The following is a 19,531-nucleotide window of genomic DNA, read 5'->3' on the forward strand; positions in this document are numbered from 1 at the left end:
TTAGGCATTTTAGTAAACATCATAAATTAAGAGCTCCACAGTATAATCATATGTTTTCAAGTTTGAGTGTGTCGTGTTTGCGATGCTTTCTACAAAGGAATGTCAATAGCAAGGATAGTGGCCTCCCTTTTTTTTCTACCTGTGCCTCTGAAAAGGCACACACTAATGGCTTTTTCTCCAGGCGTCTGACACAGCTGGGTGCCCACGATGCATTACGTGCAGGTGGTCACTTAACTTTCTTACGGAAATATTTACGACAGCAGTTTCCACTACAGTGGCAGTCTCATATAAAAAATTTCACAGGTCGAGAATTTGCGTTGCAAATGTGTAGAAACAAAATACTATGAATATAACAGTGTCAAAAAAAATTTCAGTGGCATTGTGATACATTCACACATGTACACACATTTCATAACTCTTAAAATACGATTCTTGGTTTCCAACAACCTTTTTCACAAACCAGAGTCCCTAACCACTACTCATTATTCCTTACCTTATTCGTCGACACTTTTTCAATATTTCATCATAACAGATACGTAGCATACTCAAATAACTCATATAGCATCAGCTTATTGATCATAAACATACCGCAACAGCATAATACACATAGTCATCGTAATAATAACATCATAACACCTCAGTCAACTCTCAAAATCGTCGTAGCTTCCTCCAATAATTAAAAAAAATTCTCTGCTCATGTCAAAAGTGTCATCTGCCTCAAACGTACTTTACAAATCGTGATCCCATACCAAATTTATCATTCAAAGTTCTCATAATATCACAATGGGTCTGAAAAAATATGAACAGTTCACAAAGTACAGACAAAATACAATTTTGTAAGTGTGAAGTTATACAACGGTGTAATTACGTAAACATCTGTCACTGATGTAGTAAAAAAAAGTTTGTCTCTCAGTTAAATGATCAGATAGCTGTGTAATTTATGTATTAGGGAAATATGGTACCGATGTGTAAAGTTGTATAAGCAAATACCATATTAGCTAGGACTCCTTGTGCTTGCCAAACACATGGTACACAAAGTAGGCATGTACCCCCCTGAGGATATAATTATACCCTCAGGTGTTACAGATTACAGCAACGGAATGAAATGTATCACGGAAAACCTTTGTATCATTGTACTTCAAATATCTTTAAAAATAAATGATTTAAGTACAAAATTAATCACTCAAATACGTGTACTGTAGCGCTAAACTGTGTGTCTTGTTGTAAGATAATCTCTGTGGAATGTGTCGTAGTTATTGTCGTCCATAAGCAAAGTTCTGTGGAAGTCAATGTACTTACCTCCTAATAAACAAAAGCTAAATGCTATGCGTATAGATATCGTAGTTATTACAAACAGTACCGTGATCAAGAAAGTACTACACTGTAACGTAATATTGTGTTACAGAAAAGGCTGTCTCATTGTAGCTATACCACAAAAGTTACTACTAAAACATGTTTTACTTTCCAGAAGAATTCAGAAAAACTGTGCAGATATAAAACAGATACACCGCAAAAGCAACATTGTAAATTGTCACTCATTAGTAGCGTCGTGATAAAATCGTGTAACTGTCACATAAACTAACCACTGTGTCATCTGGTATTCCACAGGAAGTACCTTAAATCAAGAATGTATTTTCAAGTAAACCAAAATGTTGCATTAAAATCTCATTAGCAGTACTGGTAAATGTTCTAAGTATGTGAGCCTTATAGTCGTTACGTAATCGAGCAACTAACAAGCAAGAATGTACAAATAACAACATTGTGTCATCTGTTCACTATAACAATGCATTCATAATTTCTGTTGAAATAAGTTCTCTTGGTTCTTGACTGGATATTTAACTTCAAACATTGTTGCATATTAACAGATTCTAAGTCTGACAAAGCCTACTAGCAATGTAAAGTGAAAAGTTATATGGCAAAGACAAAGTTAAAAAGCAGATTATCTCTCAGTAAACGGTTTTACATGTGAAATGTAGTGTAAACCTTTACTCTTCCTAGTATGCAGAGTTTCAACTTCAACGCAATTATCATGTGGTATACGTCGGATTCTGTAAGGTCCATTGTAAACTAGAAAGAATTTGTGACTCAAGTGTTTCTTCTTATGTGACAATGAATGAGCTTTAATGAGAACTTTCTGACCAATAGATAATTTCTTTGCATTTGCTTTACCGTGTAGTTTTCTCCTTTTGTCTGCTGCAGGTTTTATATTTATAATAGCCAAATCAATTATGTCTTTGTGTCGAAGTTTACGTGTATTCGGGAAAGTAAATTTACGGAAAGTTTAAGATTGCTTTGTATTCATTCAAAAAGTCTACTCCCAATATAATTTCCGTCGACAATAATGGAACAATAAGAAAGTTCATAGAGAAGCTGTGGCTTTGGCAAAAGAATTCTAAATCGGTTTGTTGGCGTACATCTACACTTTTTCCAAAGATTGCACCTTGTAATTTAATCTTACGTAACGGAAGTGTGGGGCAATCGTTCGATTTGTTGCATTTGCTAAAAGCTGTTTCACTAATTACTGAAATGGGACTGCCAGAGTCAAGTACTGCCGTAAATTTTACATCATTTACAGTAATGTGAATCACAGGATATGCAATGTTGTTATGTTTTACGTCGTGTTTCTGGAGTAAGATGTCCCAAATGTCTTCCATTTTTACGTAATTACTAGCTACGGCAGCTGCGTCGTCAGTTTCATAAATACGTTTTGTGGCTGCCAGCGGTATGAGTCATTGCCTATTGTGTCTTTGTTGGCGCGCGTCGTTATTGGGATTTGGAGACCTAACATCTACAAATTCACCTTGTCGAGAGGGCGCTGCTCTGTTCGAATCCCGCCAGTTCTGATGCAATTCAGGTCTGTCGTTACGATGATATCGTCTGTCGTCATGTCGGTATATTCCATAGTTTCTTTCTTGTCGGTCACGTGGTGGAGAATTTCTCCCTGAATCGTAACTGCGCGCTGGACCGTTGCGTCTAAAGTTATTCTGTCTCCCTTGATAATAATTATTTCGGTTCCCATATTGTCTGTTTCTCTGAATGTCTCTGTGATAGTCATTACCGCGGAGAGGTGATCTTTCCCTGTAGCTATTACTACTCTGCCAACGGTTGTCATATGGGTGGTGTCTGTTTTGGTCACGATTTGTGTTGTGAGAATAGCCTTGTCGTGTCCAGTTATTACTTCTTTCATCGCGGAATTGCGACGGATGTGACCTATAATTGTTGTGTTCCTGTTTTCGCGTTCCGCGATTGTCAGTGTCAATTTCTAATTCTTGTAAGAGTCCCTAAAATGCTTCAATGTCGTCTTTGCAGCGTCCTGCCAAAATAATATGTCGCAAATGTTCAGGTATTTTTATTAAGCAAATGCGGATGAGTTCTGAGGGGCTGTATGGGTTTGACAGGTACTGATTCTTGTGCAACATGTCTTCAAAATATTTCACAAGACTGAAAAATTCAGATTGTTCGAAATGTTTCATCATTATGATGCTATGTTTTACTCGGTCTTGTGTAGCTTGAGACCAATATACTGAGAGGAAGGCATGATAAAAATCTCCTTCACTGTGACAATCGTGAATGACCGATCGCATTCTTACAGCTGGTTCATTCTCCAAGTAGCCACACATAAATTCTAACCTGTGCTCCAATGACCAGTTGGGAGGAAAACAATGAGAGAATTGATGGAGCCACGCTTGTGGATGAATGTCGTTGGCAGAATTCTTAAACGTTTTGAATTTACGTGTAGTAATGAACAGCTTATAGTCAAAATCATCGTGTCGGCGAGTAGCATATCGTTCATTGTTACGTCTTGTCGGCGGTTCCATCTCGAAATTCGGTGCACCTTGCCAATTTCTTTCATAATTTCCGAAATGCCCTATGTTATTATTTTGTGGCTTTTCCGTATTTCTAAGTTCCTCATCCCATGTTGGAGCGCGAGTGTCCTCTTAAATATGAAATTTTGTATTACTTGTGCCAACTGATCTTGTACTTCCCGGATTTCTCTTTTGTATTGCGTATTAATTTGATTCTGATTTTCTTTGAATTTCTTAATTTGTTCATACTCTTCTGTGTCAGTGATGGCTACAGGTCTTGTGTCATTCATATCATCATCTACCTTTGCAGATAAGTCAGTGAACTGATCCGAAAGTTCGGCTACTTTCTCCGATAATGTACTTATTTCCTCAGTGTGTGTTTCTGAACCAAGTTTCAGTGAGTCCATTTGTGTTGAAATCGTATCTACTGTGTCCTTTAAGTTTTCTTGAGTTTTTGCAAGTTGCGTAACCGAATCGGTAGATACAACTGAGTCAATTTTAGCTTGCAAGGTGTCGTGATTTTCATGAACAATAGTTTGCAGTTCTTTTATGGCTGCTTCGTGATTCTGTATTGCATTTTCATGACGCGAAAAAATAGGGTGGAAATGCTCACAAATTTGTGTTTTTACGTCATTACAGACTTTTTGACATTTCGATTCGATGTTATGTAACTCAGTAGTTAAATCTTCACGGGTTTGTTCAAGCGTGGTGTCTAACTTTTGAAGATTTTGTTCCATTGTGTCTAACTTTTTAAGATTTTGTTCCACTGTGTCTAACTTTTTAAGATTTTGTTCCACTGTGTCTAACTTTTGAAGATTTTGTTCCATTGTGTCTAACTGTTGCTGTGTTTGTCTCTGGTGTTGTTCCATTGTGTCTAACTTTTGAAGCTTTAGCTGTGTTTGTCTCTGATTTTGTTCCATTTGTTTCATTAGCTGTAATAACTATGCATTAGTGTCTGGAATATGTTCCTCTACGCTTTTCGGCAGTGCTTTTGCACCGGCAACATTCACATTTTGACAAACAGAAAAAGTGTCTTGACTTATTTGAGAAAACGGTGAGGACGCAAAACCTGAATCTACAGTATTTGCAAAATTGTGTCCTGTCATTTCGGATTCCTGAGGCGAGCTATTGCCGATCGATCGATCGATATTGCTTCCCTGTTCACTAATTGTTTCACTGCCTACGCCATTGTTTGCCGCCCGCTCCATTTCCCTATGCACAATTACCAAACTACTATGTTGAACATTAGTTAATTCATTACACGGTGGCGCTAACACACTGCTTTCATCTTCACTGTCATTTCTCAGTTTACTTTGGAGCCTAGTATTACGTTTTTCACATGCCATAATTGTCACAATATTTCACACGATAACACAGAAAAGAACAATTTGAAGAGCAAACTAACAAAACATATTAACATAGCATTGAAAATAATATCTAGCTAATTGCAAGCGCAGCTGCGAAATACTTGGTGCAAATCTACATGCATGCCACAACTGTGTACAACAATGAAAAACTACAACTACAAAGGAAATTCTCTCAATAATTACGCGCTAGCAATAAACAAAAGCTACACTAATTACACAAACTACAAGAAAAAGATCAGAAGATTCCAGTGAGGTATCCTCGGCTAAGGGTCGACATATGAAACGTCCCCTTTGAACAATTATACACGATTGTGCTTAAACTGACACACAATATTTTTTAGCGCAACGCAATCTGACTTTCAAAAATCCCTACAAAAGAATGGCCCTGACTAACTTTAACCTACACGTTTCACAAATCGCTTACCTCACAAAAATCTTCGTTACTCGAACTACTGCAATACAGCGAGCGCCACTACTGCCAGCAAAATAAAAGATTCAAACTACTGAAGGCACTAACTACTGATAGGCGTAGTTAGCAAATGAAAGATTTTGATAGAGAACAAACAATGTATTTACCTTAATAGTCATAATTGACATCCAGTCTTACAAATTTCAAAACTCCACCATCTCTCTCCCCACATCCACCACTGCTGGCGGCTCACCTCCAACTGCGCAACGCTACGCGCTGTTCACGTCCAGCTGCCCAACACTACAATGGCAGACAACAATGCAAACTAGCCACAGACTGCACACAGCACAGCCAGTGATTTTCATACAGAGCGCTACGTAACGTTGCCAATAAGAAAACATAAACAGCCTATTGACAATGTTCATAGAACTTTTTCCTGCATTTCCAGTCAGGAAGCCATCATTCAATTTGTCGGTTTTACAAGGGTCACTTCAAAGGAAATGCACAATATTTTTGTAAAAATGCGGTTTCATTCTGGATGTGTGTAAGTTTTAGTGTGTAGGTACATCCTTCCCCTCTTGTTTTCAAATTTAGTTCAACCTGTTCCCTTAAGTGGCGCCTTCGCAGCATGTCTTCAAGATGGCTGCTACACTTGACTTTTGTCAGAAGCAACGTGCTGTCATAGAATTCTGGTGATGTGAAAACGAGACAGTGGGAAACATCCACAAGAGGTTGAAAAAGGTGTATGGAAATGCTGCTGTCGATCGCAGTACAATTAGTCGGTGGGCAAGCAGGTTATGTGATGAAAGCGAGCAAGGCAATATTGAGGATAGTCCTCGCAGCAGCAGCCCTCATACTGCACACACTCCAGACAATTTGCAGAGAGTTAACGAACTGGTGACTGCTGACAGACGCATCACAATGAACTAATTGTCACGCTACGTTGGGACTGGGGAAGGAAGTGTTTGCAGAATACTGAAAGTGTTGGCGTTAAAAAGGGTTTGTGCCAGGTGGGTTCCCAGGATGTTGACAGTGGCACACAAAGAAACAAGGAAAACGGTATGCAGTGAACTTTTGGAACAGTACGAGAATGGTGGAGACGAATTTCTTGGAAGAATTGTAACAGGTGATGAAGCATGGCTCCATCATTTTTCACCAGAGACGAAGAGGCAATCAATGGAGTGGCATCATGCAAATTCACAAAAAAAAATTCAAAACCACACCTTCCGCTCGAAAAATTAATGGGTACGGTGTTTTTCGATTCCGGAGGACTTTTGCTTGTGGACAACACGCCAAGTGGAACCACCCTAAATTGTGATGCATATGTGACGACAGTGAAGAAACTTCAAGCTCGACTGAGTCGTGCTCGACCACATCGGCAAAAGCAGGATGTTTTGCTGTTGTACGACAATGCACGGCCACGTGTCAGCCAAAAAACCATGGAAACGATCACAAAACTCGGACGGACAACACTGAAACACCCGCCTTACAGTCCTGACCTACCTCCATGTGACTATCATCTCTTTGGGAAACTGAAAGACTCTCTTCGTGGAAGAACGTTTGAAGATGATGACTCCCTTGTGCACGCTGCCAAACAGTGGCTCCAACAGGTTGGTCCAGAATTTTACCGTGCGGGTATACAGGGGCTGGTTCCAAGATGGCGTAAGGCAGTTGAGAGGGATGGAAATTATGTGGAGAAATGAAAATATTGTTCGTTAAGGATGTATTTACACACTGTAAAACTTTCAATCATGTAGAGTAAAAGATGGATTTAAAAAAAAAGAGTGTGCTTTTCTTTTGGAGTGCCCTCATATTAACGTTCACGCTGCATACAGGGTGAGTCACGTAAAATGTAACACCCCTTTACTTACGTGAACGGTTACACACATCGAAACGCGGTTTACGAAAAATGTTTACAGCGTCGAGGGGCACGTAATTTTCTTTGGTTAATGTTTCTAGCGCTGGTACCAATGGATAGCATAGATAGAACAAAAAGTCGTAGCTACACTCTCCGAAGACCAGTTTGGATTCCGGAAAGATAGAGGAACCAGAGAAACAATACTTGCTCTAAAACTAATAATAGAGACACGACTAGATAAGAACCTGAAAACATACATAGCTTTCGTAGATGTAGAGAAAGCCTTTGATAATGTTAAATAGGATAAGATGTTTGAGGTACTCTAAAAAGTAAGAATAGACCATAAAGATAGAAAAATGATATGGAACCTGTACAAAAACGAGACAGCAGTTATCCGTGAACGGACAAAACAAGAAGAGGTGCAGATACGGAAAGGTGTCCGGCAAGGTTGCGCAGTATCCCCTGTTATCTTTAACGTATACATTGAAGAGGCGCTGAAAAAAGTAAGGGAAATTTCTCAGACAGGTGTAGTAATTCATGGCCAACGAATAGATATGATAAGATATGCCGATGATATAGCTGTCCTGGCTGAAAGTGAAGAAGATCTTGTAGTCCTACTGAATAGAATGGATAAAGTTATGGGTGAAGAATATAATATGAGAATTAACAAAGCAAAAACAAAAGTAATGGCATGCGACAAAGAAGATCAAGTGCAAGTCCAAGTTCATGTAGGCAATGAACTGCTTGAACAAGTTGATAAATTTACTTATCTGGGCAGTAATATTACCAGGGATGGAAGGAGCAAGGCAGAAGTGAGAAGTAGAATAGCTCAAGCAAAGGCTGCTTTTTACAAGAAGAAAAACATATTAACATCTAAGACCATCAGCCTTGAAATCAGGAAAAGATTTTTGAAATCATATGTGTGGAGTGTGGCATGCTATGGGTGTGAAACATGGACTCTCGGGACAGAGGAACAGCAGAAGCTAAATCCTTTTGCAATGTGGTGCTATAGACGCATGCTCAAAATAAAATGTGTCGACAAGGTCACAAACAAAGTGGTTCTGGAAACAGCAGGTGAGAAGAGAAGCTTCTGGATTTTCATCGTTAAAAGAAGAGTGCAATTTACAGGCCATCTATTAAGACATAAAGGACTCCTGAACGCAGTCATGTAGAGATATGTCGAGGGAAAAAGACGAAGAGGAAGACCACGACTGAGGTACATGGATCAAATCGTGAAAGATGTGGGATGTAACACCTATAAAGAAATGAAGAGAAAAGCTGAAAGACGCACAGAATGGAGACAAGCTGCCATTGTAGCTGTTGCAAACCAATCCTTGGATTGACCACCACAGAAGAAGAAGACCAATGGATAGATTGAAGCTAGTACGTTATTTAAATGGAACTATATAGTTTTTATAACGGCATTCGATATCTCTCGGAAGACAATTACAGTGGTACAGCATTTGTTAATGTTGACATTCTCCTAGAATATGAGAGTACGGTGGCCGGAATCGGCACCAGCGAGCAAACCCCGGCAAGCAGAGCTCTCGCGCTGTACTGTGTCAGAATGTCAACACATTTGTCTGTTTACTTGTCCGCACTGCAGGCCGCTCATTTCTTCGTCAACATTCGCTGCGTGCAGATGTGCACACCGATGAGAAGAAGTTGAATTAACTACTTTTAGACGGTGAATGTAAAAGCGACCACAGCGGAGTGGACAACGGCGTTCAGGTGGATGTCACGTTCCATGATTTCAGTAAGGCATTTGATACCGTCCCGCATTGCCGTTTAATGAAAAAAAAACCGAGGTTACGGAGTATCGCAGCAGACTTGTGATTGGTTTCAAGACTTTCTGGCAGACAGAAATCAACACGTCGCTCTTAACGGAACTATATCGACAGATGTAAAGGTAATATCTGGAGTACCACAGGGAAGTGTATTAGAAACGTTGCTGCTTACAATATATGTAAATGACCTAGCAGAAAGCGTCGGATGCTCTTTAAGGCTATTCGCAGATGATGCGGTCATCCATAAGAAAGTAGCAACGCCAGAACATACTAAAAGAAGAACAACATGCAGAGAATTGTTGGATGGTGCAGGTTCTGGCAGTTGACCCTGCACGTGAATAAATGTAACATATTTCCCATAAATAGGACAAGAAATCCACTACTCTGCATCTATACTATTGATGACAAACTGCTGGAGACAGCGTCTGCCGTAAAATATCTAGGCGTAACTATTCAGAGCGACCTTAACTGAAATGACCACATAAAACAGATTGTAGGAAAAGCAGGCACCAGACTCATAATCATCGGAAGAATCTTCATCAAATGTAACTCATCCACGAAAGTAGTGACTTATAAGGCGCTTGTTCGCCCGATTCTTGAGTACTGTTCATTTATCTGGGATCCCTATCAGGCAGGACTGATAGAGGAGATAGAGAAGATCCAACGAATAGCGGCGCGTTTCGCCACCGGATCGTTCAGCTGGTGAGATAGCGTTAAGGAGATGTTAAAAAAACTCCAGACGTTACAAGAGACGCATTGTGCATGACAGAGAGATTTAGTATTGAAATTTCGGGGCCGGCCTGTGTAGCTGAGCGGTTCTAGGCACTACAGTCTGCAGCCGCGCGACCGCAACGGTCGCAGGTTCGAATCCTGCCTCGGGGATGGGTTTGTGTGATGTCCTTAGGTTAGTTAGGTTTAAATAGTTCTAAGTTCTAGGGGACTGATGACCTCAGAAATTAAGTCCCATAGTGCTCAGAGCCATTTGGACACCGGCTTCGTCAAGGGGTTATATCATCGGCTGTGGAGTGTAAATTTATGGTGCGGCATGACAGGACATTACACTGTGGGACCTTACTTCATCTCAGGCGTTCTAAATGGACATTCGTACGCACACTCTTGAAGAACATTCCGCCGGTTCTTGTAGAAGAGGAACCGCTGGCAACACGACGGTTTGTCCAGCTCACTCGTCCCGTGTTGCGACTAAAATACTGAATGAGCACTTTTCTGGATGTTGGATAGTACGAAAGTTTCTTGTCAAATGCCCTGCGAGGTGCCCCGATCTGACGCCTCTTTATTTCTGTCCTTGTTGAGCACTCAACGATGCAGTCTATGACGGAACAGAAAATACTCCGCACGATATACATCGTCGAATCGCTAGTGCATCCTCTACCATATCATCCACTGTAATTAGATCTGTTCAGTTTGAACACATGTTTCACTAAAAGATAAAGCTGTTTTATTTTTGGGAGACAAAATTTATGTTTTGTTCTTTGGATGGTTACCAGATCATTGTTAGTAAATTGTTTTTTCATTTACGTCTGCACGAAATTGCATTGTATTGTCAAATAAATCGGCAGCGTATATTGCACGTTAGCTCGTGACGCTGTCATTCCACCCTTACGTTCAGCTAGAAAAGACGTTTCGTTAGGAACAATATTTATTTTGCGATGCACAAGTGGTCACCAAAGTATTTTTAATAAAATGTTTAGTTTAGTGAATGTATGATATAATTTAGAGCAGTGCACTTAGGCACAGCATACAGGTATTTTACGTCTCAGAAGCATACAGCCACGAACAGGAAAAGATAGATTACATCTTCCTTCTAACATTTAGATATTTAATAGAGTAGTTACTTTTTGCAGCCTATAAGACCTCTTCATTATTTAAGAATGAACAGTTGATTTCTCTGTTTCAGCTCACGTAAATCTGGGAGAATACAAAAATTTAAATAGTTTTACTAAGCCCTTTGTGATACGCTACATTCTAGCCTACGTCGTATTTCCGTATACAACACTCGTAGATGAACCTGCTTCCAGGTCGTAAGTTGCTTCAAGGAGAAATAAAGCTTTATTCTCGTGCTCTCAAATTCTAGAACATCGCTGGAATTTTTTACGATAGGTTTCAGCGTCAACATTAACAAAAGTTGTATCTGTGTAACTGTTATCCAAGAGATATCGAATGCAGCTATGAAAAGTATACGGTGCCATTTAAAAAGAATGCACTTTCTTCAGTATATCCATTGGTACCAGCGCTCAAAACATTAACCTAGCTTTCAAAACCTCGTGTACGTTCGAGGACTGCAGTACCACTCCCCCTTTCCATTATTGAACAAAAGCAAGGAACACTGGGATTGTAAAACAGTTAAAATGCTTAAACGCCAGGAAGGCATCTGGCCCAGACAGTATCCCCGTAAGATATTATGTTGACTATGCTAAAAATATAGCACCATTCTTATCCATTATCATTATCATTGGAACAGCGGGAAGTTCTACGGGACTGGAAGAAGGCCCAGGTCATAGCAATCTATAAAAATGGTAGAAAATCGGATGCACATAATTTCCAGCGAATTTCACTGACATCAATTTGTTGTAGAATCATGGAACATAATTTGTGTTCAGACATAATAATCTTTCTAGACTCTAAGAAGCTCATCTGCAGAAACCAGTACAGTTTTAGGAAACAGCGGTCATGCGAGACACAGTTGGTCCTTTTTGTGCATGATATACAACAGGCTCTAGATACCGGCTCCTAGGTTGATGCCATATATCTCGACTTTCTAAAGGCGTTCTACTCAGTTCCGCACTGTCACTTGCTCCAAAAAGCGCGCGGCTACGGCCTATCAGATGACATATGCTGTTGGATAGAAAGTTTTCTAACAGACAGAAAGCAGTATGTAGACTTCAACAGAAATAAGCGTCACATCAGGTGTGCCCCAGGGCAGCGTAATAGTTCCGCTGCTTTTTACGATTTACATAAACGATCTGGTTGATGGTATTGACAGCGGCGTTACACTGTTTGCCGATGCTGCTGTAGTCTACAGGAAGGTAGTATCACACGAAAGTTGTGAACAAATCAATAAGGATTTGCGGAAAATAAATACGAGGTGTAATGACTGGCAACTATCTCTCAATAAGAGTAAGTGTAACGTACTGCGTATAACAAAGCGAAAATCCCCATTAATGTACGAGTACAAACATAATGCCCAGTCTTTGGAAGCGGTAACATCCGTCAAGTATCTGGGTGTGACTACTCGAAATGATCTCAAATGGAACGATCAGATTCCACAAGTAACGGGTAAGACGAACTCTAGATTGCGGTTTATTGGTAGAATCCTGAAGCGATGCAGTCCTTCAACAATGGAAATTACTTACAATACTTTAGGTCGTCCAGTCTTAAGAGTATTGTTCGTCTGCATGGGACCCTTACCAGTTTGGTCTGATTCAAGATATTGAGAACGTCCAAAGAAAAGCGGCAAGATTCGTGACTGGTACATTTAGCCATCGCGAGAGCGTTGCAAGTCTCACAGAAAGTTGGAAGTAGGAACTCACTTGCAAATAGACGACGCGCTAAACGGAAGGAGCTGCTCACTTAATTCCAAAATCCGATCTTCGCCGGGGATGTAGAGCATATATTATTACCACCAACTTTTAAATCGCGCAATGATCACCATTCAAAGATAAGGAAAATTAAAGGTCGCACTGAGGCATTCAGACAGTCGTTTTTCCTTAGCACAACCCGCGAGTGGAACAGTGGGAGGGAAATATTACTTTGGCGCCAAATGTGCCCTCCGCCACACACCGCTTGGTGACTAGCGGAGTATATACGTAGATTTAGATGTAGATCCAAATAAAAAATACGTGCCCCTCGACGCTCTAACAGTTGCCGAAAACCGCTTTTTGATATCTGTAACCGTTAACAAAGTAAAAGAGGTGTTACGTCTTAGTGACTCATTATGTATATACTTACATACAGGATTCATCCATATAAAACAATTTAGCAGTTCACAATACAAATGAATGAACCTCAGGTTCAGTAACAAGATCCATAGTGAATCAACATAAAAACACGGAGTTTGGAACAAATCCACAGTTGTAAAAAGGTATTAAATTAATTTTTAGCACAATCACCGCACTGTACATACTGATGTAAAGCGGCTTCATTTATGACATAATATTCGCCATTAACTCCCTCCGCACATTACACAGTATTCACTGAGCATCATCTCGCCTGCAAGTCACTAGCCGTAACTAAACGCTCAGACTTACAGGAGAACTGAACAACAACTTACTTCACATATTGCACTTTGCATATGGCACTGTGAATCCACTCGAACATGAGAGTACCAGGCTCCACACCAATGTTCTCGCTTCTCCCAGTAGGAACGGACAGTATTCAGGGATAACACAGGATCAGCATTCGAAGCAGAAAAGTCTTGTAAACATGGGCTGTAAAGTCCACACCTTAGGAGATCGGAGCACTTGTTCATCTTCGATACTGCGAAACACATCTCTTCTATTGAACAATTCGTCTTAGCTCTTAAGGTGTACATTTTAGAGCCACGTTCCCTAGAAAACTTTTTGTTGTTTTAGTCCGTACTACCTCCTGCAAAAATATGAAAAGCAAAGAGCTTGCACAAGAAGATATTTGTTTCACATTATCGAAGATCAAGAATTACTCGTTGTTTTTATGGTAGATGTTTCTGAATCCATGTTTACTAGAATCTTCTTCTGCGAATCGTCTTTCGTGGCATATAGCTGAATACTGACCATTTTTCCTGAACACTCTGCCTAGAGAGCCACAAAGCTGGAATATTGTTACGGAATCTGCAGAAGATGGATACTTACTTGGTGCAGGGATTGGCAGTTCATGCCCGACATAAACAAATATGACTTACTGTACATAACTAGGGGGAAAGGACAGGTATTTTAAGAGTACACAATTTCCGAACAAGTACTAGGGGCGAAATATGGTTCAAATGGCTCTGAGCACTATGGAACTTAACTGCTGAGATCATCAGCCCCCTAGGACTTAGAACTACTTAAACCTAACTAACTAAAGGACAACAAACACATCCATGCCCGAGGCAGGATTCGAACCTGCGACCTTAGCGGTCGCGCGGCTCCAGACTGTAGCGCCTAGAACCGCTCGGCCACTCCAGCCGGCACCAGAAGCAGTGACATCCATCTGGAAGTTTACATACTGAGCGATTAAAAGTGAAACACTTATATAAAAATAATTACAAGTAAAGCACAAAACAGACGCAGTCATTGGAAGAATCTTAGTTCAACCGACGTTTCCGCATTGCTCGTCAGACTGGGGCATATCCTAGAAGCAATTGTTAGAGGAAGTATAGAAAATACTATTGAAAGCAGGATGCCTAGTCACAGAAGTTTTTTCCTGTCATCAGTCTTCTGACTTGTTTGATGCGACCCGCCAACCTCTTCATCTCAGGGTGCACTTGAATCCTACGTCCTCGATTATTTGTTGTATGTATTCTAATCTTTGTCTTCCTCTACAGTTTTTACCTTGTATAGCTCCCTCTAGTACCATGGAAGTAATTCCCTGGGGTCTTTAACAGATGCCATATCACTATCACCCTGTCCCTTTTCCGTGTCAGTGTTTCCCACATATTCCTTTCCTCTGTGATTCTGCGCAGAACATCCTCAATGCTCATCTTATCAGTCTGTAGTACTGCATCTCAAATATTTCGTTTCTCTTCTGTTCCTGTTATCCCACAGTTCATGTTTCACCATCATACAATGCTGTGCCCCATACGTACATTCTCAGAAACTATTTCCTCAAATTAAGGCCTATGTCTGATACCAACAGTTTTCTCTTGGCCACAAATGCTCTTTCTACCAGTGCCATTCTGCTTTTGATGTCCCCCTTGCTCCCTACGTCACTGGTTATTTTACTGTCTAGGTAGTAGAATTCCTTAGTTTCGTCTACTTAGTAGCCGCCAATCCTGATGTAAAGTTTCACGCTTTTCTCACTTTGTCTTAAATGGAGCTACTCTCAATTCATATTCTGTACTCATTTGACTGTTCTTTCCATTCAGCAGATCATGTAGTTCTTCTCCACTTTCACTCAGGATAGCAACGTCTTTGTCGAATCGTATCATTGATATCCTTTCACCTTGAATTTTAATGCCACTCCTGAACCTTTCTTTTACTTCCATCATTGCTTCCTCGATGTACAGATTGAAGAGTAGGGGCGAAAGGCTACAGACTTGTCTTACACCCTTCTTAATACGAGGACTTCGTTCCTTCTCGTGTACTCTTATAATTCCCTCTTGGCACTTGTACATATTGAATATTACCCGTCTCTCCCTATAGATTACCTGTACTTTTCTCAGAATTTCGAACATCTTGCGCTATTTAACATTGTCGAACGTGTTTTCCAGGCCGACAAATCCTATGAAGGTGTACGAATGCACGCTTTCGCGGCGATATCCGTTAATAAAACATTTTCGGATTTCAAGCCGTGTCAAGTGGTTTACTGCCCACGAGCTTTCGGCAGAGATCTCCTCTGCCACTTTCAAGTGGATGACAATCGTGTGGTTGTCGTTGCCATGCTTATATAGCCGCGCCGTCGCTCCTAACGTCACTGGTGCTCGGTCCACACCATTTTGTAGGGTAATGTTTTGACCGCGCGACCACCGGGCCCGCTTCAACTCCCTCAAACACCGGATGCCACGCTGTACTCAGCTGCACCGTCTCTATTGACGCTGTACGCCTGAATCTGATAGGCTCTTAAGACTCTCAGTGGACGTCAGCATAATTCCAATGAAGTTCCAGATTGATATGGATTCTTCCACAACTGTCAGGGAGACCATTGCCGGTTGGGCTTACCTCTGCTACATTAATTATCTAGACACCGGCATAATTACAGCAACAATACTGTCAATGTGAAAGGACAACTTGTGGCTTGCATTTAGTATCGTTATTATGATTACATGACACATACCTTGTTGGTAAACACTGAAGTAACCACAAACATGCTTGGCTGGGACCTTTTTAAATCTTTGGGCTTGGAAGCACCAGACTCCACCGAAGCATTCACCTCAGGGACTAGCTCCTACATAAGCTATACATATACAAGTCAGATATTTCTCATCCTACCACTGGCGTTACTAGTTTTAAGGTTCATGTCCACCTTCTTCCACTCGCAGCTTCTAATAGCTTGGTATGCACCATTCCCTTTGAGGGATGCGGTACATTTGGAAGAAACTACAGCGCCTCCAAGAGGAAGGGATTGTCACTGCCATCACCAGCAGTCATTATGGCGCGACATGCAGAAGACAACTTCCTTGTCAAGATTAAATTGCTTACTTTAACTCCGTCTGGATTAGCTGTCATGGAGCTCTCTGTTCATTAACACTATTCAGACTATTATGCTGCTGCAGGCTTCCTTTTGGCTTCGTCAGTGCTCTAGCTATTTCACAGTGGTACTTGCGTTAGCTTGTAACGACAACTGTACATATAATAATTTTTTTCTTTATGAATTTAGATAAATTAATGTAAGCAATGTTTTGAACTTCTTTTTCGGTTCGTATCGTGATGTTAAAGAAACTGTGAGCAACTTTTGAAATGAATATTATTATTTATGTTGGATTTCAAATAATGTGGTAATCAAAGAGAAGTGTATTTAATGTTAAAACTATTGTAAGATGTGAAAATTGTAATTTATACACTTGGTCCATACGTAGGTAATACATTAGGATATGTGTAGTAGAAAACCTGTGGTGAATACCCTACCTGTAGGGGAGCGGGAAAAGGTGGAGGCAGGCGAGCGCGGGAAAACGCACACTGGCGCGGTTCGGCACAACGGGCTCAGTAACAGTCGGAGGCGAGCAACAGTCGGAGTTGGGAATCGGTCAGAGGAACACGTACTGTACCGAGGCGGCTACCTAGGAAAAGTGGATTCCATTGAGCCTCGGATGCATCGATTCCGACGACTACTTGGCATGGCTATATCCTGAGGCACAAAATTGGAAAGATTACGACGCTAAGAAGATGGAAAGTGCCGATGTAGTGTGAGCCTTAGCCGTGCTTGTATGTGTGCCGTGCTGCCCGCTATCTCGCTGCCCACCAACCGCCGCACCGACTTGCACAGGTCAAACATTTATTTCATCTTTAGAAGTGTATCTGTGTGGACCAGTGTCGAAACTGTTTCTAACTGTTCAATAATAACGTGACTTTTACCAGAATTGCCCTAGCCATTACTGATCCTGATCACTGACCTAGACAGGGTCCTTACCTCGTATTGTGCAACCCGAGTATCCTGAACTGAAAGTTTAAAATTAGTGTTAATAAGAATTATCAGCAGACAAACCTATGCTATAAAGAAGTTTAAAGTTCTATGTGTTATTGCAAATGTTGGTAAAGAACAAAAGTATGACTAACTTGGAGGAGAGTTTTTTGAATTGAGTTAGCGATGTTATTTAATTAATCTGAGACAGAAATAATGACAGTTAAATCATTCAGAAGTAAGACAAAAGAGTAGTTATCCATAGATTGATAATTTTGAGTGTTAATTTGCCTTCAGTACTTAATAGTTTCAGTATAACGACCATAACAGTGTCGCCCCCCCCCCCCTTCTCTTGTCCATTCTTTCAAACCTTGAAGTGTACTGATTAGATTAGTCCAGTAAAGCTAAGTTCTATATTAACCCTAAGTGTATTAGTGTTGTTTTCCAATTTTAATAGTGACATTGTATGTGTGCTTTCAAAACTGCTCATTCTAGGACAATCTATGCCCGATTTCAGTCTGATCAATATACAAAATGCAGTTCGTAGTAATCATTTATGTGTGGTGTTGTGTGAATTTATCTCGTCCAAATTAGTACAAAAAGAGAAAACCTTAGTTCAGTGAATTTTTCTGGTTCCAAACTTTGCCATATAACGCATCATTACTACGTGTTACTATGCTTGTACGTGCACCCACTTGTACAAGGAAAAACTCACTCATTGCCTAAGTAGGCTGGCGACCGAATTATTAATTATAGGTAGCATCTACTGTGTGTACTTCTTGTCCATGCGAAAGAGTAATTATACTTTACATTTGCTTGATGCATCACTGTAGTTATTGACTGAATACAAGTCCGATCTTGCTTCTATTAGGTACACGCGGTCAACTTATGTACTAAAATCCTTGTTTATAAGGTGAAGCCCGTGAACTTATTACAGTACAGGCTTTATAGAGCTAACGTACGTTCGTGTAGGGCGGTAGCGTTACAAGCTGACATTGAATGTGTTGGTGGCTAGCCTTGATGCCCGTTTTGCTGTTCTTCAACAAGCCAATCTCAAGTGTAACAGACACATATACATTTTTTTTTTACCTCATGTGGAATATGTATGTTGATGAACAGCTTGAATATACTGTGGTGTGGCTTGCATTCCGGAAGCACTAAGAATTTGACCTCATATTGCAGAGAAGTTGTAGCGTCCCCCTTCCCTTCTATCGACAATATTAGAAATATATGACCGTGTAAGCATGTGCCTAAACAATTGGAATAAAATTTTGAAAAGGCTATTGTTTCGAAGATTCAATATAAAGTCGATAAATGAGGGGGAGGTTAAAAGCAAGATGCCTTCCATGACAACTTATTCTCCCTACTTAATTACTGTAAAATTTAGTACGGTTGTTCGAAAGGTTTGTGCTATCATTCACGTACTGTGCCAACGAGAAGGGGTACCACGTGGATCGGAAGAGAATAATAAAAGTTACTGAAATAATTATAGCTAAAAGAAATACGGTCGCCAACCCAATTGGGCAAAATTTCTGTTCGGTAGGTAAATTAATGGGCCGAACAGTCAATGTTAAGAATTACTCGAACATGCGCGGCAACAGAGGGCTGCACGGACGTTAGCAAAAATAATTGAAACATTTACGTAATAAAACGAAAAGAAAATAGTTTGCGCTACAAATATCGTTAACTAATAGAGCTAAAATTTTGTAGACATACAAGATAACACTTAGATTAATGGTTCGCTACTCCAACGATACTTATTCGTTGACAAAAACCTAACGTTTCCCTAATATTTCCTCAGCGATTACTCAGCGATATTTACATAATATACATAATTGATTATACAGCAAAATAAACAAATTAATTCATACATCGTGTACATATAAATTTACATAAAGATAAAAGCAAGTATATACATAATAATAAATGGTCAAAGTGCACATCAGCATGAAAGTGTTACAAAGTAAAACACAGAAAAAATTTCCCGTTTGTGAACATGTGGGAAGTAATTACCTGATCAAGAACTTACAATTGAGGGTAGGTTTTCGAAATCA

This window comes from Schistocerca nitens, chromosome 5, assembly GCF_023898315.1.
Source record: "Schistocerca nitens isolate TAMUIC-IGC-003100 chromosome 5, iqSchNite1.1, whole genome shotgun sequence".
Taxonomy (NCBI): Eukaryota; Metazoa; Arthropoda; class Insecta; order Orthoptera; family Acrididae; genus Schistocerca; species Schistocerca nitens.